Source organism: Dasypus novemcinctus, chromosome 7 (genome assembly GCF_030445035.2).
Source record: "Dasypus novemcinctus isolate mDasNov1 chromosome 7, mDasNov1.1.hap2, whole genome shotgun sequence".
NCBI classification, from domain to species: Eukaryota; Metazoa; Chordata; class Mammalia; order Cingulata; family Dasypodidae; genus Dasypus; species Dasypus novemcinctus.
The window spans coordinates 95,251,085-95,274,813 of NC_080679.1; the positions used below are offsets into that span (position 1 = coordinate 95,251,085).

The 23,729-nt window shown below is 35.9% G+C and overlaps 1 protein-coding gene and 1 long non-coding RNA gene across 2 annotated transcripts in view; one reads left to right on the forward strand and one right to left on the reverse strand.

Moving 5' to 3' along the window:
• The window catches only part of GALNT13 (polypeptide N-acetylgalactosaminyltransferase 13), a 592,145-nt gene that overhangs the window by 328,020 nt on the left and 240,396 nt on the right, over positions 1–23,729 (reverse strand). The gene's annotated exons all lie outside the window — the stretch shown is intronic.
• On the forward strand, positions 12,000–18,828 carry LOC131279211 (uncharacterized). Its single transcript, XR_009186591.1, has 3 exons — positions 12,000–12,106; positions 13,753–13,897; positions 16,856–18,828. It is a non-coding gene; the product is annotated as an uncharacterized lncRNA (long non-coding RNA).

Here is a 23,729-nt window from a genome sequence, read left to right on the forward strand (position 1 = left end):
TTGGCTTCTTGACCCATTAATTAACTAAGAATGCTCCAACCAGTTTTCAGAAATACAGTCTAGACTTGTTTTATTATAGGGTAGTCACTAGCTGCGTGTGGCTATTTAAATTTGAGTTAATTGAAATTAAATTAAATTAAAAACTTAGTTGCTCAGTTGCACTAGCCACATTTCAGATGCTCAATATTCACATAACTACTGTATTGGGCAGCACAAATTTTAAAACTTTTCCATCATAGCAGATAGTTCTGCAGGACAACACTGCCCTAGATCCTCCAGATCTACTTTCAAAATAAATTTTCGTTATGATAACTTTATTATTATTTTATTGGGCTCATTTTTTCCAAGCTAAGGTCTGGTATCAAAGGAACTTTTATGGTGTAATAATTAAGTTTTAGGCATATATAACAAGATTAGAAGTACTGCATTATCCGGTGAAGGGTAATAATGCAATGATTATTGAAGTTTTAAACTTCAGAATATTTCTATAGATATGCTTTAATAATTTGATTATTTTAATGAGTAGTGTATATTATCTCCCATACTAAGTTTATCAAGATAATTACAGAAAATAGGCTTGGTCTTATTTCTGAATTTTTACAACCCATTTCTTTAAAGTAGGTTCTACTGCTGAATAGCAAATTAACCTCTCTTCCCCCTTACTGTCACAGTACATCATTTTCCTATAATAGAAATCTCGTATTTCGCTTTCTCCCTGAGGTTTTGTGTTATTGTTTGTTTTTTTATGTGTGTGTCCATCTTGCCACTCGATTATGACCTAAGGGAAAACAGGCTTTCCTAATCTCTGCTATCCCATAAAACATGGTCTAATGCTTTAAACAGAGCATATAAATGCCATAAAACATCATTGAAATAAATTAGCATTAATTTGAAAGAAAAAAAATGTGTAAATTTATGACAAATCCCCTGTGAAAATGAAAATTTTCTAACTGGCAATAAACTACTAAGTATTGGATCTGCTCTGTTTTAAAAATAGTTAATTAATTTTTTACATATTTGTGTCTATTTCCTTTCATTCTTTTTTCTTTATTTAAATTTATATTCATCCATTCATTAATTTACTTATTGTAATTTCTAGCTCCTTTTTCCTGTTATTTGTTTTGATTATTTATGTTGAAGAATTTTAAAACCCTGTTTTTTTATTTCAAACAGAATATTTTCTATTTGAAGTGTTTTGCCCTTTCACTGAATCTTTAATAAAGGGAATTTATGCTTTTCTTCTTTGCAACTTAGGGTTAGAATGGTCTTTTTAATCAAAGAAGCTTACTAGTTGATTAAAAAAGAGCATATACATGGCAGCGGACTTGGCCCAGTGTGTAGGGCGCCCATCTACCACATGGGAGGTCCGGTTCAAACCCCGGGCCTCCTTGACCCGTGTGGAGCTGGTCCACGCGCAGCGCTGATGCACGCAAGGAGTGCCTGCCACGCAGGGGTGTCCCTGAGTAGGGGAGCCCCATGCGCAAGGAGTGTACCCCATAAGGAGAGCCGCTCAGCACGAAAGAAAGTGTAGCCTGCCCAGGAATGGTGCCGCACACACGGAGAGCTGACACAACAAGACGACGCAACAGAAAGAAATACAGTTTCTGGTGCCGCTGACACCAACAACAGAAGCAGACAAAAAAGAAGACGCAGCAAATAGACACAGAGAACAGACAACGGCGGGGGGCGGGGGAGATAAATAAATAAATAAATCTTTTTTAAAAAAAGAGAGTATATACATATATTCCTATATATGTATATGTGTATATACATATATTTGAAAGGGTATTTAAAATTACTTAAAGTATTTATCACATATATTTAATATGAAAATAAGAGAAAATGTATCATTATATCAAACAGAGTAAATATAATCTAGTCAAATATTAAAATATTATGGGTGGTATGCTGATTTATTATGAAAAAACAAACTTAGATGATAAACAGATCTGTTTGCTAGCGAAAAGGTAGGTATGCACATTTCATAGGAAATAAAATTACAGTCTGTTTGTGACTAGAGTCAAACAATGAGTGAATCTGTATTTTGGGATTAATCAAATGTCAAATAAACTATGTCTCCCAAAGTAAAACTCCATTTTTCCCAGTCATTCAGTTTGAATGCCTCCACTGGTAGAGAAAACAATACCTTACTATCACAGCAATTATTTCATTGAGTAACAATTTAAAAGAATGTTGTCTACTATATTTATTCAAAATCCATTTCCAGGTGAGCTCATTTGAATGGGCCTAGTTCTGTTCACATTTACAATACAGAATTTAATTGTTCATTTATTCAGTCAACCACCCAACAAATATTATTGAAATCTGATCAATTGTTGGAGCTGTCTTGTGGATACAATACTGAAAAAGATAGTCTCTGCCGAAGATTTAAGGAAAGATGGCATCCGAGTAGGTAAATAGGGCTCAGCTCTCATGCCAAAACAATGGAAGAAGGGCAAAATACTGTCTGAGGAAGCTGCTTTAGGATCTGCAGTCCAGCAGAGTGCTGTGTGTCATTCAGGAAAGAAAGGGAAAAAGAGATGAAGAGGCCGAAATGAAAACCATGAGTTATTTGCCCCCATGTCTGGGAACAGCACACATCCCAGACCACAAGGCAAATAGCCTCAGGAAAGCCTGCGGATCACTGTGGCCAAATGAGAGGGAAAACAAGGTCTTCCTCCTTGGAAAGAGGGAGGCTGTGGCAGAGGGCAGAGAATGACTTTTCTTCAGTGAGTTGGTCAGGAGAGACCACTTTGAAACTTGGAACTAGCCAGCCCAGCAAGTGGCAGATGAAAGAGGAGCCTCCGAGGAAAGATTTGTAAAGTGCAGATACTCTGGGAAATTCCAAGAATTAAAAAAAGCATTTTGGTATCTTTCAGGTCCCAGGACCATTGAATCTAGTCTATGCCACATTAGAGGATCCCTACCCCTCTTTGCTTAATTTAAGCTGGACAATTTTAAAGTTTTAGAATAATTTGAGCCAAAACCAAAGAAGAGCTACTAAACAAAACCACTAGGCAAGAGAGAGAAATTGACCATTAAAGTAAGTACACCAGCATAATCAGATACCTAGACATCAGCAAATACTTAAAAGTCTTACTAAGAAACAGGAAAATAGGGCCCAGCCAAAGGAACAAACAAAAATTCTGATGAGACACAGGATGTTTAAGACAACTAATCAATGATGTTAACACAAATCTCCTAAATCAATTCAAGGAGTTGAAGGGAAATATGCCTAAAGAGATAAATGATATTGAGAAGACATTGGGGGAGCATAAAGAACAGTTTGAAAGCCTACAAAGAAAAGCAACAAATCTTACAGAAATGGAAGATACAATAAATGATATTAAAAATACATTAGAGGCATATAAAAACAGATTTGAAATGACTTAGGATAGAATTGGTGAATTAGAAGACAGAACATCTGACTTAAAAAAAAGGAACATTGAAAGATAAAAGAATGGGGGAAAAAATGAAGAGGGTCTCAGGGAAATGAATGGGAATGCAAAACATTAAAAAAATGCATGTAATAGGTGTCCCAGAAGGAGAAGAGAAGGGGAAGAAAGAATATTTGAGGAAATAATGACTGAAAACTTCCCAACTCTTATGATAGACATAAATATCAATATCCAAGAAGGACAACAAACCCCAAACAGAATAAATTCAAATAGACCTAATCTGAGACATCTACTATTCAGATTATCAAATACCAGAGATAAAAAGAGGATTCTGAAAGCATCAAGAGAAAAACAATGAATCACATTCAAGGGAAGCTCAATAAAACTAAATACTAATCTCTCATCAGAAACCATGGGGCAAGAAGGCAGTGGTGTGATATATTTAAAGTACTGGAGAAGGCATTGAAAGGCAAATACTACATGACCTCTCTGATATGAAATAAGTAAACCAAGCTGTCTCAGAAAGCTAGAGACTGGATGACAAACTTAAAGGTAGTTGGGGGGCAGAGGAAGGTTGCAAGCTGACAGCTACTTGGGTGAAATCTATGATAAGCTGGAGGTAAGTATTTGTACAGGGAAGGGATAAAATGGGGGCATGGGATAACTTTGGGTGGGGCTGTGTGGGCTTTAGGGGAGCTAGGGATGGGAGGATAGGTCAGATTGCCCAAGAAATTGGGGAGAGGGAGGGGTGAACATTTGACCATGGGAGATTGTCAGGTATATGTTTGAAATTGTGGTGCAGAGAAAACTCTTTAGACAAAGTAATATGGAAGGATGCCTGTTTGGGATGCTTAAGGGGGTGGCAACTGACACAGGGCAAGCTTCTGGGGAGTGTGTAAGTGCTCATTTTGTCATAGTGGATTATATCATTGTGTGTAGACCCATACAATGAGAGTGAAGGTATACCCACATCCTGGGGAGGACTGATGTTCTCAAACAGAGGGAATTGTATCTCTTGGGAGAATCAGTGGCTACAAATGGGGGTTAGGGCAGTCAAGTATGTCAAGCCCTCAACACTTTTGCAAGTATCTCTGAATATGGTCCTTCAAGTAATGAAGATTGATGTCATGGTGGGCCCTGGGGGGGGGGAGGGGGGGAATAAAGTACTGGAAGAGAAAAATTGCCAGACAAGCATCCTTTATACAGCAAATGGTCCTTTAAAATGAGGGTAATTTTAAAGTCTTCATAGACAAACAAAAACTAAAAGAGTTTGTAACTAAAAGATCAAATTTACTAGAAATTCTAAGGAGAGTATGGCAACCCGAAAGGAAAAGACAAGTGTGAGAGACTTGGAAAAGAGTGTAGAAATGAAGATTATTAGGAAGGGAAACTAAAAGGTTAAAAAGATAGACAATAGCAATTTATGACAATAGAGAGCCAAAGGACAAAATGGATAAGGTAAGTACAATAGCAATGTATGACAATAGAAAGCCAAAGGATAAAACGGATAAGGTAAGTAAAGTCTTTACAATAATAATGATGAATGTCAAAGGATTGAATTCTCTAATCAAAAGACATAGGCAAACCCAATGGATAAAAAAATGAGTTATCTATATGCTGTCTACAAAAGACTTACCTTAAACACAAGGATTTCCATCAGGCTGAAAGTGAAAAGTTGGAAGCATACATTACATGCATAGAGTAATCAAACAGATCTGGAGTAGCAAAACTAGTATCAGATAAAATAGATTTTAAATGTGAAACTGCTATAAGAGATTAATAAAAAGAGAAATTCACCACGAAGAAATAATAATCCTAAGTATTAATGCACCTGTCAGGTGCCACAAGTACATGAGGTACATAATGGAAAATCTGAAGGGAGAAATTGATGTCTCTACAATAATATTTGGAGACTTCAATACACCACTGTCCGCATTGGATAGAACATCTTGACATGGATAAAGAAACAGAAGATGGACAATGCCCATCCTAGGAACAGAGTGTCTGCAACTGCAAGCAAAAGAGTTCCATCCATCTGCCCCTTGGGATCTAAGCCTCCTCTCAATTAGAAGCAGGGTGGCCATCATCATCCCCAAATCCTCAAGACTGGGGAATGAACAATAGACTAAAGTAGACTTATTATTATTCTACTCTAGACTTATTGTTATTTTAGCAATGAAAGAACTTTTATCATTGATGTGGAGGCATTGGCCACTGAAGGTTCTGAGGGAAAGGGAAAAACAGGTATAATATGGGGGCATTTTAGGGTCATTGGAATTGTCCTGTGTGACATTATAATGACAGATATAGGCCATTATATATTTTGTCATGCCATTGTATATTCTGTCATAACTTACAAAATTGCACAGGACAGAGTGTAAACCATAATACAAACTAAAATCCATCGTTAGTGACCATGTGTCAATATGTGTTTATCAATTGTAACAAATGTACCACATTAATGAAGGATGCTGTTAATGTGGGCAACGGTGGGAAAGGGAGGGAGTGGGACATATGGGAATCCCCTAAATTTTTAATGTAACATTTATGTAATCTAAAGTTTCTTTAAAATCAATAAATTTGAAAAATAAAAAAAGAAACAGAGAGCTTGAATAATACTGATAAATGAACTGGACCTAAAAGACAGTTATAGAGCCTTACACCCCCAATGAGCAGGATATATATTCTTCTCAAGTACCCATAGATCTGTCTCCAGGATAAAGCATATGTTGAGTCACAAGACAGCTCTCAATAAATGTAAAAGATTGAAAATATACAAGACACTTTCTCTGATAATAATGGAATGAAGCAGGATATCAACAACAGGTGGAAGAAGGGAAAGTCCACAAACATATGGAGATTAAACAACACACTCTTAAATAATCAATGGGTCAAAGAAGAAATTGTAAGAGAAATCAGTAAATATCTCAAGATAATGAAAACGAGACAACAACATAACAAAACCTATGAAATACAGTGAAAGCAATGTAGCCCTCAACTGCCTACATTAAAAAAGAAAACAGAGGTAAAAGCAAAGATCTGACTGCCCACCTAGAGTTGCTAAAAAAAAGAACATCAAATTAATCCCAAAGCAAGCAGAAGGAAATGAATAACAAAGATTAAAGAGAAATGAATTAAATTGAGAACAACAACAAAAAAAAACTAATAGAGAAAATCTACAAAACCAAGAGTTGTTTCTTCAAGCAGAACAAAATTAACAAACGCTTAGCTATATTGACAAAGATAAAAAGAGGGAAGATGCAAATAAATAAAATCAGAAATGGGTGGGAGGCATTATCACTAACTCTGGAGAAATAAGAGATCATAATGGATACCATGAATAACTGAATGACTTAACTCTTCCAAAAATTTGACCAGGAGGGAACATGGCCAAACTCATTCTATGAAGTCAACATCATCCTGCTACCAAAGCCATGAAAAAGAAAGTTACAATTCAATTTCTCTAATGAATATAGAAGCAAAAATCCTCAATGAAATACTTGCTAATCAAATCCAAAAGTGCATTAACAGAATTATTCACTGTGATCATGTGTTAAACACAAGAAAATCAATTAGTGTAATAAACTACATTAATAAATTGAAGAAAAAACACATGATTCTCTTGATTGATGCAGAAAAGACATTTGATAAAATATGGCATCCTTTCTCAACAAAAACATTCCAAAAGATAGAAGGAAAATTTCTCAATGTGGTAAAGTGTATATATGAAAAAAAACAAAGCTAACATTTTACTCAATGGTGAAGGCTGAAAGCTTTTCTGCTGAGGTAGAGAACAAGACAAGGATGCCCACTGTCAGCACTGCAATTCAATATTGTGCTAGAAGTTCTAGCTAGAGCAATTTGACAAGAAAAAGAAATAAAAGGCACCCTAATAGGAAAGAAAGGGTAAAACTTTTGCTACTCTGATGATATGATTCTATACCTAGAAAATCCCAAAATATCCACAACAAAGCTACTAGAATAGATGAGCTCAGTAAGTGGTGGAATACAAAATCAATACTCTAAAGTCAGAAGCATTTCTATACACTAGTAATGAGCAATCTGAGAAGGAAGTTAGAAAAAAAGATACCATTAACAGGAGTGACTAAAAGAATCAAATATTTGAAAATTAACTCAACCAAGGATATAAAGGATCTGTACTCAGAAAACTACAAAACGTTGCTAAAAGAAACCAAAGAAGATCTAAATAAATTGAAGGGCATTCTGTTTTTATGGATTGGAAGACTAAATATAAAGATAACAATTCTACCCAAATGGATTTACAGATTCAATGCAATCCCAATAAATTTTGAATAGCTTTTTTTTACAAAAATGGAAAAACCAATAATCAAATTTATTTGGAAAGGTAAGAGGCTCTGAATAGCCAAAAATGTCTTTTAAAAGAACCAAGTTGGAGAACTCTTACTTTCAGGCTTTAAAGCATATTCCTTAGCTATAGTGGTAAAACCAGAATATTGATCAATGGGATCAAATTAAGAATTCAGAAGTAGATCCTTACATCTACAGATAAGTGATTTTTGACAAGGCTGTCAAACCCACCCAGCTGTGTCAGAACAGTCTCTTCAACAAATGGTTTTGGGAGAACTAGAAAGCCATAGTTGAAAGAAAGAAAGGGGATCCCATCTCACACCTTAAATAAAAATTAACTAAAAATATAAAAGTAGAGTTATAAATCTCCCAGAAGAAAATGTAAGGAAACATCTTTGAGATCTTGTCATAGGCAATGGTTTCTTAAACCCAAAGCATGAGCAACGAAAGACAAAAAACCCCAGATAAATGGAACCTCCTTAAAATTAAATACTTTGGGGCATTAAATGGCTTTGTTAAGAAGGTTAAAAGGCAGCCTGCCTACTCAATGGGAGCAAGTGTTTGGAAACCATATATCTGATAAGGATTTCATCTCCACTATATAAAGAAATCACACAACTCAACAATAAAAAGACAAGCAACCTGATTTTTGAAAGGACTTGAATAGACCTTTTTTCAAAGAGGAAACAGAAATGACTGAAAAGCACTTGAAAAGATGCTCAACATCACCAGCTAATAGGGAAATGGAGATCAAAACTACAATGTGATATCATTTCATGCCATACAGAATGGCCATTATTTACAAAACAGCAAACTACAAGTGCTGGAGAGAATGCAGAGAAATACGAACACTCCTTCACTGTTGGTGGTGATGTAAAATGGTATAGTCTCTGTGAAAGACAGTTTGGCAGTTCCTCAGGAAGGTAAATATAGAACTGCCATATGGTCTAGAAATCCTGCTACTAGTAACATATTCAGAAAAACTGAAAGCAAAGACGTGAACAGATATTTGTACATATTATCATGTTCATATTATCATTATTCACAAATGCTAAAAGTGGAAACCAAGTGTTCATCAGCTGATGAATGGGTAAACAAAATTGGTATACACATACATTGGAATACTATTCAGTTATAAGAAAAATGAAGTCAGGATTCATATGACAATATGGATGAACCCTGAGGACATTTGTTGAGTGAAATAAGCCAGACACCAAAGGACAAATACTGTATGGTTCCACTGATATGAACTAAGTGCAATGAGTAAACTCATGGAGTTAAACTATAAAGTATAGTCACTCAGATATCAAATGTTGGTTGAGAAGAGGAGCAGATGCTGAATGTATGTAGAATGTTTAATAAAGTGGATTGCAAAGGTGTGGAAATGGATAGAATTGATGGTAACACATTATAGTGAATATAACCAACACTATCAATTTATAAATGTGAATGTGGCTGACAGCCATAGTTTAGAGAGATTAATGTCAATTGAGTGAAAGCTAGAGATAATCTAGGGGTTGCATAACTGTGATTTCAGTGGTGGATGATGATTGTAGTTAATAATACAAATATAAGAATGTTCCCCTATTACAAGGTATTAAGAATATGGAGATACATGGGGAAAATACAACTAATATAATGTATAGGTCATAGTTAACAGTAATGTTGTAATATTTTTACAATGGCAAAGAAGAGTATGATATCAATGCCAATGGTCAATAATTAGGGTATACAGGGATATGGGAATTTCCCTTTAGGAGAAATGAAAATTTTTTGAAATGGACTGAGCTGATGATAGTACAACTCTGTAATGAAACTAGAAACACTGAATGTACACTTTGGATAGTTTGTACAAGGCAGGGGACCATATAACACAGTCAATCCCATGGTGAGGGATGGACTGTGGTTAACAGTAAAAATATGAGAATGTTCCCTCATGAACTATAACAAATATACAATACTAATAAATGGTGTTAATAATAGGATGGTTTGTGAGAAATATATACCAAATATAAACTATGAACTATAGCTAGCAGTGATATTGTGACTATGATCTTTCATCACTTGTAACAAACGTGTTACAATGATTTAAGGTGGTGGTGGAGGGGTGCTGAATGGGAAAATCCTGTATGGTATACATGATTACTCTTTAAAAATTTGAAATAAAAAATAGTCTTTGCCCCTACCCTCATGGAGAATAACATTAAATACTGATTATAATAAAGGATGGTATATATTATGATGGGAGATGAGTAAGGAACACTGAAAACAATCAACAGGAATACCTCACCCAATCAAGAAGTCATGAATACTTTTATTGAAGGAAAGATTTTACACAATATCTGGAAGATCAGGAGAAAAGAGTCAGATTGAAGTGGGGATGCAGAAGGGGAGAACACTGGAGGTTATTAAATCCACCTCCTGTCTTTCAGTGGAATGAATACCATATTCCACAGTTATATGATGTAGTCACTTTAATCAATCTTTCTGTACATTTGCTCTCTCACCTGTAACAATAGAGAAATTATTCTTTAGCTGGACCTGAAGCAGATCCTGGAAAGCAGTAGGTTCTCAATAAATGTTTCTTTCCTCTCCCTACTCTTTTTGATAATCCTTAAATATATTCCTTCAAATATTCAATGACATTCCTTCATCGGTTCAAAAAGGCAGCTGTTTTTCCTCCAGAAGCTGGAGGGGAAGAACACACCACCACGTCTTACTTCAGGCCCTGGGGCGGGGGGAGAGGGGAGCAGGGAGGGTTCCTTCTCTAGTTAGACATCTCTTTGTAAACATTCCTCTAATATTGTTGACTCCTAGATTGTTTATATAGTCTGAACTCTTCAAGAAATCTGAGGATGATCACTTTCCCTGATTTGAAAAATAGCCTCTATGTCCAAAGTTAAATGTCAATAGCTTCTTTACATTGTCTCCCCCCTTACTTATGTTCTTAAATTCTCTTTTTTTAACTAATGCATAAAAGCATGTAACTTCAAAGGATGTAGCTTTATTAAGTGGTGCCATATTTATTATCTCAGTGTTGTTTCTGTTACATTATCTAAATGTTTTTGTTACAAATATTCTATGATGTAGGCAACGATATCTGATATCTGTATTTTAGAGACGTATAAACTGAAACAAACTGAGAATTGTAACTGCCTGTTCCAAGGTTACAAAACTAGGATTTGTGCCAGAACCAGGTTTTGCTGACTCTACTCTATGCTCAGAGATTTTTCTCATAGATCATGTTTATGAAAAAAACTGTTACTACCCAGTCTCCAATCATATCCATGCAACAGTTTGGGGAACCTAGCCTAAAATTCATACACATGCCCATATACACACATTAATGTTAAATTACAGTTTTCTTTTTGCTAGATTAATGCAAGCTAGTTTAAAAAAATAAATGACAAGCACGCAATCCTTTATAGAAAAATATAATGAATAATTCCATATCCCAGGGACAATGACTAATTATATTTTGGTATTATATATAATACATACTATTAAATAAATATTCTTCCATTATGTTATACTTTTCCCAGTCAGTTAGTCATGAGTGTTCTGTCATGTCAATTTAGGTAAAAATACTATAATTTAACAAATTTCCTATTGCTAGGCAGTTAGGTTTCTTACCATCCATTACAAAAAATATATATAATTTTTCTCAATTTAGTTTCCTCCTATTTTCAATGATTTCTGAGAACTGCTCTCAAAACATCTTTGTAAGTTGTTTCAATCCTTCCCTGCCAACTCTCAGTGAGGGATGCTTTGTCCCCAATTCTAGTTTCAATTAGGAGGACTTTTCCTTAAGATTTCCAAGTCTAGTGGCTCATCTGCTTACTTTTTTACTTAGGAGCATACATCCTTAAGAGGTAGTGGGTTCTCTGTGGCAACACTTCACCCAGATGATACAGGAGGGCCATTCCAGGCCAAAGTACTCTGTGTTCCCTTGGGTGGGTCTTCCTAATTTTCTGATTCTGTTAACAGGACCATTTGGATCTCCTGCTAAACTATGTGTTCCAACTTCATCTATATCATTAATAAATATGATGTGGCTATTTGAAATTATTTTATGAATCCCCAAAAGAGAAAGGTTATGTTTGTGGACTGGTCCACTCCTGTGGGTATGAGGCTTTTTTCCAATCGGGCTACCTCAGTGAGGCATGACCCAGGTTAAGTCTCCACCCACTTGCTGGGTCCGATAAAAAAAAAAAGAGACACGTTGGAAAAATGAACTTTGCCATTTTCAATTCTATCATGTGAGGGAAAGAAATGGGTCAAACAGCTGAGGCCCCTGGGAGAGATGAGCCATTTGCCTGAAAACTTATAGCTGAATTCGGGAAGAAAGCAGAGCAGCCAAGTCTGAGAGAAGAGGCCTGGTAAGAAAAAAGCCCTATGCCCAGTTGCCCTCAGCTATGCCCAGTTGTCTCCAGCTGAGCTCCAGGATACATTACAGCCCAGCAAGGAAGGCAGAGACCAGGCAGAGATTGTCTGCCATCTTGCTTCAACACATGGCAGCTGACTTGAGTGAGAAAGCACCTCTTTTGGTGCCTTGATTTGAATTTTCGTGGCCATAGAACTGTAAGCTTTTGCCCCAAATAAATCCTTTTTATAAAAGTCAATCAATTTTTGATACTTTGTATCAGCTCCCTTTAGCAATCAAAAACAGGTGATATTTAGTGCCCATTTTTGTATTTTTCAATTTGTTAAGAGCCCATGCAGGGAAGAATTGTGCTATTTATTGGTACTCTTCAGGCATTGCCACCAAAGACGTGATAGTGATGCTACTAATTTTGGATCTACCCTGGATTAAATTGGAAGTTATTAATATTGCTTGAACTTTTACATGGTATAAGTATGGTATTTTTATGGTTAATCACAGGTAGCAAGGAGAATGAGGTGTGTTTATAATAAAAATAAGAAGCAAGAACATCAGTTGAAAAGTTAACCTAAGAGATGATAATCTAAGAGTTTCTGTCTATTTAGGAGAGGAAAAGTTTTGAGAATCATTTTAGTGTTGAGAAATCTTTTTGTCATTTTCAACTGACTCTGAGATTACCAGAGTCATGTCAATATTACTGCCCACAGGCAGTTGGAAAAGTGGCATGACCCTCAGCATCTTTCTAGTTTATAATAAATGAGTCTCTGTCTCTTTTTTCTACTCTACTAATTATGCTAGTGTGACATGGGCCAGAGCCGTAGTCAGACGGTGAGTGGGTATGTACGTAACACTAGGAATGAAGTCAAACTAACACTGTCCAACGCTTCAGATTTCAGTTTCTTAGAACACGTTATCCAAATTCCACTGAAAAACTTCAAAAGACCTATTTACTTGTCTACAGAAAAACATGTGTTTTGATCAAAGAAAAAAAAATTCTACCTTTCTATAAGTATATAAATATTATATAGAATAGAATATTTGTTCTCAGAGCTGAATAAACATTCAAAACATTATCTTGTCTAGCACCTTGCTAATAAGAAGATAAGGCTTTTATTAACCATCATTTGTAACTATGATATCTAAAGAGAATAAAGCCAATTATTTTAAATGCATAATTTGTAGTTTGTGGGAGTTCAAGAGCACATTTTGAAAATGACAATATTATTCTTATAAGGGTTCAATTATTAGTCCTGAAGTCTTTTATATAATACAAAGCAAAATCCTTGCATTCAACATTTAAACAGTAAATCCCAGTCTATTTTCAAATGTAAGAATTATTTAATATTCTAAAATTCATTCATGTGCAATTTATGCAAATTTTCAATTATCCTGTAAGTATTCCGTGTTATTCATTTCTTGTTCAGGTTTAAGAAATAGCCCATTTGGGGGGATACAGCCCATGAATAAATATAGATTTTATTCAGATATTAAGAAAACACTATTCCTTTTACAGGAAGATCACATGTATTACACATAATGAGACAGAGTTGAAAACATGAATGAATTGGAGGTAGGGTGCAAAAACTAGCTTGTTTTGGCAGGCATTTGAAAGTAAATACTAAATTAAACATTTTTATTTAACAGCATCTGGATAAGAAACTAACTGCAGTAGAAACCACAAAAAAGCGAAAGACATGAAGAACAACATCAAAGTGACTATATATGAACAACCAATATCAGGTTTATTAAATCCTGTTTATCTGCAATAGAACTCTCACCTTGAAACCATGTAAGTTTCATATAAGTCAATTATGCATCAAGGTAGAGCTGATGAAAACAATTCATCTTTCAAATAAAAGTATTTTTCTATGAAATAACAAAAAAAGTACAGCTTTTTAAACTGGACCTGGATTCAAGCAATCCTGGATTCAAGACACAGATATTGGGAAAGTAATGGATAGGAGGCATTATATGATAACAAAAATAGCAATATAGATTATATTATTTAGAACATAAAATAAATTAGTATTTCACCTTAATTCAACAAATGGATCAGCATTTCAAAGATGTAGGTTAGGTGGGGTTGCGAGCACTGAAAATGGAGTATATCTAAGATGAGGAGTGCAAGTGAAAAACTGAGCAATGAGTAGTTAACATTTAAACCAAGAGAATGTGTTAAAGGAATAATATTTTCCTTCAAAAGTTAAGTCAGTCTGACTAGCAATTAAATATTGTACATAATTACTCAGTGCCAAGTTAAATACTGAAATTTCTTTGGGGAAAGATACAGAAAAAGTGAGACACACAGAGAATAATACACACCAATTAAAATGGGAAAATCTTGATTTTTATTTGGTCCAATACTTTTTTTTCCTCAACAAAATGTGCCTTTAGAGTTTATTTAAAACAGCAGTTTTAAAGTGAAGATTACTGCCAGCAAATAATTTTCTTCCATTTGATATTCTATTGTGTTTTAAAATGAATTCCTTATTAACTATAAAAGTCAAAGACAATGAAGAATAAATAAGAATACATACTGAAGCTGAACAAGCCCTATAGCAAGAGTTTAAGTACAGAAAACAACCTTGGAGGGGAACAGGATAATGCCCAAATATTTCCTTTTGAAACTTGCACCTTTTGTTCTTCTTTTTGGAAAGGAACAACACTTTGTGACCCTAGAAACTTTGTCTCATGGTCTAATATTTAGGAACTTGTCAGGCTGGCTTTAACAGGTTATTCAACAGCATTGGGTTTTAAACAGAAGAAACAGCCCAAAGACAATAATCATAAATTAACTACACAGAGCAAATTGCCAGTTTTGCAGGTACTTTACATTTATGAACTCTGAGATAACTGTTTATACAACATCTTGTGAAGCTGGGCCAAACCCTAAACAGTTCCAGGGTCTACAGGTAGGAAGTGGCTGCAAAACGCTTGTTACTTTTTAAAGTTAACAGGCTGTTCGTTTTTTTGCCTTATATTGTTATATTTAATGCTGCTTTTGTTCAATTTAACAAGTAGTATGGTGTAGAAGGAAAATGAAACTATTTAGAGCAAGATTACCTAGGTTTGAGTTGTGCTCTGTGTATTTATACTCTAGCTATTTAGTACTGGGCAAGGGTGTTCGCATTTTATCATAAATTTTGTCATTTGCAGTATGAAGAAAATATCGTATAAAGTGCCTGGAATTCCCACTAGGATAAAAATAAGATAATTTCTGGAAAACTTCTTTATAATTTACAGGACATTTCACAAATGGTTTTATTTTATTGTTTTAAATTATTTAACTCTTTTATCTTGAATCCAGTAACTCTTCCATGAAGTCATCTCTAAACCTGCAGTTTATGCTATTTTCCTTCTTTTGTGGTCTCATAGTACTCTGTGCAATATGCACTAGAACACTTACATGCCAAGTCAACCTCCTCACCAAACACACACAGGAACTATTCATCTTTGTAACGGTATATTAGATATACTAAATGCTGTTGAACTGAACTAAGCCAAAATGAAAAATAAAAGCAATACTGAATGGCATTAATCTTTACTACAGACAAACATTAGTCACGCTTTTTGGGTTTCTCTTAATAACCTCTGCAGTCACTGGTATCATTTTATTTATAGCTTCCACTAAAAAGGACAAAAAAAAAAAATTAAAACAGAATCTGCTACCCTCAAAGACGTTATAAAAAGAAACATTTTAAATAAATATTCACCATCTACTTTCTATTTCACATCTCATTTTCTTTATTCATATCATTTTACTTCTTCGGCAATTGTGATTCAATTGAGACAAAAGTAGGTACATATTATTTTCATCTAACGATACATGAAATCTTTTGAGCCTTTCAATTTAAGTACCTGAATTTATATTTAAAATTTTTCTCTTTAGTGCTTTAAAAGTAGATGTGTTGAGCAGTCTACATTTGTTTTCTGAAAAAGCACTTGGGCACAAATCAGATATTTCCTTGGGCATGGCACAGAAACCACAGTCATTTTATGCACATTGAAGAATCCCACAACATTGTCTGTTATAGTTTATGCCTCTTCTTTCACAAGCACTTTCGATATATTTTTCTCACTGAAACTAAGGCTCTTCCTCACTTCATACCAGGATGCCATTTGTTAGTGTTGATTATGGAGTGGATGTTGTTTTCATGCAACTGTGAATTTCACTTAGTTTTGATACTCTTAACTAGCCCTGAGTACATTCCTAGGTACCCTTAAAGCACTTCTGATTCTCATAAGAATAACTACATTTTAAGTATTTGGCTATGCCAATGTAATTTCAACAGTTTTCAGTTAATTAAGTTAATTGGAGAAGATATTTTCAGCATTACAGGAGATATAGCCACATGGAGCATGCATTTCAAATTGAGTAGTTGCTTCAAACCTCCAAAAGATCCATATTAAAAAGGGCATTTTGCATATCTCATTTAGTCTAGCAAAACACCTTCACAAAAATGACAGGGATTTCTAATGCATTAAAAATGTCAACCGTTTGTCATAAATGTTCTTATTTTTAAAACCAAATTAATTTTAAGGGAACAATTTACAGTAATCCTACCAATATAGATGAGGTCTATCAAAATAACCACAGATACGAGAAGCAGATATAGCTCAAGTGGTTAAGCACCTGCCTTCCATGCATGAGGCCCTGGGTTCTGTCCCTGGTAATTACTGAAAACAAAACAAAAAAAAAAAAAAAAAGAAAAAAAAATGACTGCAGTTAACTTGCCTGTGATTTTAGTTTTTTACAGGATGATCCACAGACCAGAGCAGCTGGAACTTGGACTGTCAAAAGCACTGACTTGAAACCACTTGAACAACTGTACACAGCTAAATTACAGCATTTTTTGCAGACATGAAGCATGAAAGCCTCCACTGGCAGCAAGATTTCTGTACTTAGTTTGTGGTAACAAGGTTGCCATATGGGGCTTCTACCTATCTAAATTTTAATAATAAACTGTTAGGGTATAGTTTATACTAGTTCAAAGTAATTCTGTAACCTAAATGACCAGTTTAGTTATTTGACTATAGATCCTTATGCTGGTCACATGGTATACCTCTACGAAGTCATTAACTATCTCATATCTGAACACATATTTAAAATTGCCTCAATATAGTTTATGAAATAAAAGCTTTCAGTTTAACCATTATATGCTATTTTCTGAAAGAAATGACCATAATTCTGAGGAATGAGTTTATTTATTAACATGTTTATAGACCAAATAGATAATTTTAAAAGTTTTGATTTAATAATGTCCTATTACACAGATGTTGACAATGGCATGAAAATTTTGATAAATGACCTTTAATTCTTCTAGTTCAAACTATCAAAAGCATAAATTTTATGTTAAAATGTAATCAGAAACTATGATGTATGCTGTAAAAATGATAAAAGAAATAACTCATGGTTTTGCTTTAGCATAATTTGCAATGCCTAAAACAGGTTATGTATACTAGTATGATCATATTCTTCAACTTTGAAGATTATTTAGAGTCTCTAATTTTTGAGTTTTGAAATTTCCTTAGTTTCACCATATTTAAACACATAATGATCATGCTCTTTTGTCTTTATCCAGATCAATAACAAAAACAGACAATTAAATATTGACTTATCTACATATGTAAATATCTAACTTATCTACATATCTACAAAAGCATATAAAATTATATAAATATTGAAAATGAGCCTATATAATATACTGCCATTTAGCCTAACCATTATCTACAGCCGAAAATGAAGATGTTCTCAACAAAGCTATCATGACAGATTTCATCAAATATCTTGAGCACTAGACTTCAAATGTAGCCTTAGCAGTAAAACAAGCAAACGGTCAGTTACAGCAAATCATTATGATAGTGCAGTCTATTTATGCAACCTAAGATATTTTATATATATGTATACCTACAGCAACAGTTGGCTCTTTATGAATTAGTTATTTTTATTCCTGCTAACAATATTTATAACTAAGTAATGATTATTCTGGCTCATGAAATTAAGATCCTTAAGTCAACAAGCAAAAGATTCTAATGAGAAAAGTTCTTATTTCTTTCCATATTTAAGAAATCATATCCAATACTATGGGCTGGATTTAAGAAAAAATGCTGCATTTAATTTTTATTTTATTTTAAATTGTACATATGTATAGATATTTATTTCAGATGAATATGACATAAAAGTGTCTGTCAAGAAAAAAATTTGGGAGCATAAGTCAGTAATATGAATATAAAATATCCTCATAGAGTAAAGTATGGTAAAAAAAATTGAGTTGAATATCTGGAGTGATTTCCTGGCTATGAACAATAAATGAATTATGGAACAGTTTCCTGAGAGTGTGGTAGAAGCTCAATCACAGAGGTTATTTTAAAATAGATTTGGGAAAGTGCTGAAATACATTTTGTAGGATAGGAAATCTTGGCTTATAAAAGGATAGATAAGTAAATCAAGCTTCATATTTTTAGGGGCTTATGTTTGGTGTTTCACTGACAAAATAAAATTTAAACTGCTGAAAATGTAAAGATTTCCATTAAAATAATGTTTAAAGTCAATATATTTTCTTAATATTGTAAAACAAGGAGTTGATTAATTTATATCTTCATATCTTCAACTAGAAATTGAGAAGACATTACACAGTCAAAGGCGGTCCAAACCTTGCTCTGTATTTTCACTTACTTACAGAAAAGAGCACGTTAATAAAATACTTAACAGGCGTTTAATTGAATTCGTTTTTACCATAGGTTGATTACTTCAAAAGAGCATTCCACATTCAAAGATACAAAGATAACTTTCAAATAATATTATCTACTCACATCATTTTGCATTTTGAACATAGAATAATTTCTTTATATTTTACCTCTTAACCTCTTAAGAGGTAAAATTTCAAGAGAAACGCCCATGATAAATTCATCTTTCAATAATTATGATAGATACTAAGAGAAATATGAGTTTTCTATATGCCCTTAAGATAATTTTCAGAGACCTTTAATGGTTGTTTTTTGTTGGTTGTTGGTTTTTAAATTTTGCTTTGCTAGGGAGTGGGTCCACAGAGCTCCTTACCCCACCATTCCAGAAAGTCTATATTATTAACATCATTTATGGTATTTATCTTTTAAACAAGTTGTCCTACAGGCATACAGAAAATGAAGAAAAATTTAGATGAGTAAAACTACTAAATCTTTTAAAGAATATTGAAAGACTATAGCATTTGAGAGCATGAGAGAAGATTCTCTTTAGACACGTGAAACCAAGAACCTACAGCTCTCTCTCTGCCTCCCTTCCTAGCACATAGTGTTGGAAACTGAGGCACAGTGGTCTTGCAAGGAGAGATGTGCTGTTTCCATGGCTACGCTTGCAACCTAGGGAATGCAGTAATTAAGAGTTCCCTGCAAACAGGATGAAGCTGTTAAAGACTGAAAGAAAAGATGAGTAGAAAACATGTTGTAGTAAATAGAACACTTAGACTTTGTACCTAGAGAAAAGATTTTTTTTAATTCCTTAGACTATGAGTAATGCTGATGGCTAACTGCATGTTGCTGCTTGTACCCACATGGACTGGGGTATACACAGAACCCCTTGTGAACAATAAAGTTGTCTGATGAGTCTCTATTCGTAGACCCCCTGATCCCAGCTCTCGCTCTTGCTCTCTTGCTCTTGCTCTCTCCCTCTCTCTCTTTCTCTCTCTCTCCCTCTCTCTCTCCCTTTCTCTTTCTTTCTCTCTTTCTCTTTCTTTCTTTCTTTCTTCTTTCTTTCTTTCTCTCTCTCCCCCCCCATCTCTATCCCCCTCTCTCTCTCTCTCCCTCTCCCTCCCTCTCCCTCTCCCTCTCTCTCTTCCCCCCTCTCCTTTTTCTCTTCCTTTCATTCCCGATACCCTTCAGGTCCAAATCTCCAACACATAGATTTATTATCTTTCTGGCAGGAGTGAGCTGCCATCATTTTTTTCACCCTGCTCCCAGGCAGAAGTTCTGTTCTAGGAAAGAATAGCTGAGAAACCTGGGACTCTTTTCCTCCATCTATCCCCCCAATTTTAGGGTAGAAGTTTTACCCAGATATGGCAGGTCAAGAAAACACTTGGCATTTTGAGAACAGTGGGGTCCTGTCTTAGCTTGCTAGGGTTGCCTTGACAAAGTAACAAAAACTGGGTGGACAACAGAAATTTACTGGATCACAGTTCTCAAAGCTAGAGTCTGAAATCTGTAGGAAAGAATCCTTTGCTTCTTTGTAGCTTCTGGTGGGTTTTTGGTAATTCTGTGACTTCAATCTCTGCTTCAGTTGTCACATAGTGTTTTTGCTTATCAACTTTCTGTGAGCAATTGTCCCCTTCTTAGAAGGATACCAGTCATAATGGATTAAGGGCCAACCCTAATCTAATATGACCTCATTTTAACCTGCCTAATCCATCAATAGCAACCTGATTTCCAAATAAGGTCACATTCTGAAATATTAGGAATTAGGACTTCAGCGTATCTTTCAGGGGGCAATACAATTCAATCCTAACAGACCCTGATTACCCTTGCCTCAACTCATTCATAGTGTGAAAGCTCTATGCTGGGAAAGGCAAGACAAGATGACCAGAGGCTACCACCTTACCCAGTGTTCTGCTTGTAAATAAAGCAGGGGTGCCACTCTGAGAGAAAAAGACTACTGTCCCAGCCCCCAGCTACAAAGAAATGTGACCCAAAGATTTTGCCCAGGGGAAAAAGTAATACTAAAAAAATTCAGAGTGCCAAAGCTTTCCTCAAGGGAAATAACTGTTTGGAACGGAGTAGACGATCAAGCCTAAGACAAGTTTCAACAACAGTGGAGACTTATGTAGTATTCAGTTAAGAGAAGGCTGTTAGATCTACTAGAACAATGGTTAAATAATAAGTGAGCTATAGGTTAATCAGCTAGAAGAAGATAAAGAGACATTCAGGAATGGAAATCTGAATTAAGAACAAATCTCGAATATTGGTTTCAATAGTGAGCACAGCAAAATGACCCAAATTTAATCAGATCAGTCTCTGGAGCATTTTATGATGCATGGCATTTTTTAAACAATAGAGGGATCAGCAGGCAATGGGTGAGTCATAGCTTTGAGAGTGATTCCTAAAAAGACAGACAGCAAAGAGATCAGGGAAAGAGAAAGTAAAAAAGAGCTGTCAAAATCAAACTGTCAGAGAACCAGCAGGGTGGCAGTGGAGTAAGAAGCTCCTAGAGTCAGCTCCTGCTACAGGGCAGTTATTAAGCACCCAGAGCTATCTGGAGCAAGCTGAAACACCTGTTTGGGGGCTCCAGAGACTAGAAGAGTATCCTGCAACATCGTGGAAGGAATGGAAGGAGAAGACTGCTCATCTACAGAGAAGACTTGTAAGTAGTGGCTCCATGCTCCAGAGGTCAGTGCCCATCCTCCACTGGAGGCACAAGCCACCTCGGGAGCTGTTCCATGGCTGGAATTGTAAGCTCCACATCCCAAAAACGGGGGAGAAAGGGATGGCTGGGCAACAACTTTAGCTACTGATGAGTAAATTCAGCAGGCTAAAGTATAAGGAGAACAGCTAAAGTTTGAGCCTGTCCAAGTCAGAAAGAGGTGAGGAGCTGCCACCTTAACTCCGTGCCTGGCACAGAAGTGGGGAGGACTAAAAATCCCAGTGCTGATGGGGACTGGCTTCTTTCCATCCAGGTCAGATTGCAGCTCTAGCCTAGGCCCCAGTCCCACCTCCAACAGGGAGGAAACTGCAGGGACCTATGCCAGCATCTCTGGAAAATTACCAGCCAAGCCACGGAGGCCAGTGATTATCTTACTCTGGCAGCACAAGCTGCCCCAGGAGCTATTCTGTGGCGGAAATTGGAAGCTCCTTTTCCCAACAACAAGGTAGGAAGAGATGATTGGCTGCCGATTTCGGCTACTGATTGATAGACTTGGCTGACTAAGAAATAACCCTGGGAACAGCTGGTGTGTGAATCTGCCCAAGTCTGAAAGAGGCAGGTGGCCACCATTTTGATTCTGCCTGCAGTCTGAGGGGAAGCCAGGCTGACTGAAAATCACAGTGACAGTAGGAAGTGGTTTCTTTCACCCAGAGTGGCCTGTGGGCCTAGCCGAGGCGTCAGCCCTGACTCTGGCATGGAGCGGGCTGACGGGCCTTGCACCAGCCCACCCAGGTAACTGCAGGTACATTTGGCTGGCACACATTGAAAACTGGAAGTCTATCAGGGCAACTGCAGTCATCTTGGACCGGCACTGCATAGATTGCTGCCCACACCTGCAGTTCCATCCCAGCCCCAGGCAGGGGAGAAAGGGGCGTGAAGGGTGATCAGTCTCTCTGGGCAACTACAGTCTAGGCCTGTACAACTTGGATTATTTCACACAGCTCTGACACTGTCCTTACCCCTGGCAAAGGAGAAAGTTGGAAGAAGCTTCATTGGTCCCTGGTGCAATAAGGGCAGCTTAAACCTCCACAGCTCCAAGCACCAACTAAACGTTTGGCTCCTACTGCACAATCAGCAAGGGAGAAAGGGCAGGAAGCCCTAAACTAAAGAGAAAAACTACACCCAGAATAAATACTCTAGTAATTCAGATGCCAGCACGAACCAAAAATTACAATCCACACCAAGACGCAGGAAGCTATGGCCCAGTTAAAGGAACAAGATAAGCCTCCAGATGACATGAAGGAGTTGAGACAACTAATCGTAGATGTTCAAATAAATCTCCTTAATAAATTCAATGAGATGCCTAAAGAGATTAAGGATATTAAGAAGACACTGGATGAGTACAAAGAAGAATTTTAAAAGCATACATAGAAAAACAGCAGCTCTTATGGGAATGAAAGGTGCAATCGATGAAATAAAAAAAAACATTGGAATCATATAATAACAGATTTGAGGAGGCAGAAGAAAGGATTGGTGAGCTTGAAGAAATGGCCTCTGAGTGTGAACATACAGAAGAACAGATGAAGAATGGAAAAAATTGAACAAGGTCTCAGGGAACTAAATGACAGCAAAAGGCATGCAAACATACGTGTCATCGGTGTCCCAGGAGGAGAAGAGAAGGGAAAGGGGGCAGAAGGAATATTTAAAGAAATAATGGTAGAAAATTTCCCAACCCTATTGAAGGACATAGATAGCCCTGTCCAAGAAGCACAACATACTCCCATCCGAAAAAATCCAAATAGAACAACTCCAAGACACATACTCATCACAGAGACAAATGCCAAAGACAAAAGAGAATTCTGAAAGCAGCAAGAGAAAAGCAATGCATAACATATATAAGGGACATCCAATAAGATTAAGTGTTGATTTCTCACCAGAAACCATGGAGGCAAGAAGACAGTGGTCTGATATATTTAAGATACTACAAGAGAAAAAGTTCCAGCCAAGAATCTTATATCCAGCAAGACTGTCTTTCAAAAATGAGGGTAAAATTAGAATATTCACAGATAAACAGAAACTGAGAGAATTTCTAAGCAAGAGACCAGAATTTCAGGAAATACTAAAGGGTGTGCTAGAGCCTGAAAAGAAAAGATAGGAGAGAGGGTTCTAGAAGAGAGTCTAGAAATGAAGATTAGATCAATAAAAGTAACTAAAGTGTTAAAAAGAGTGGGGAAAAAATATGACAGGTAAGGGAGGCGAATTTGGTTCAATG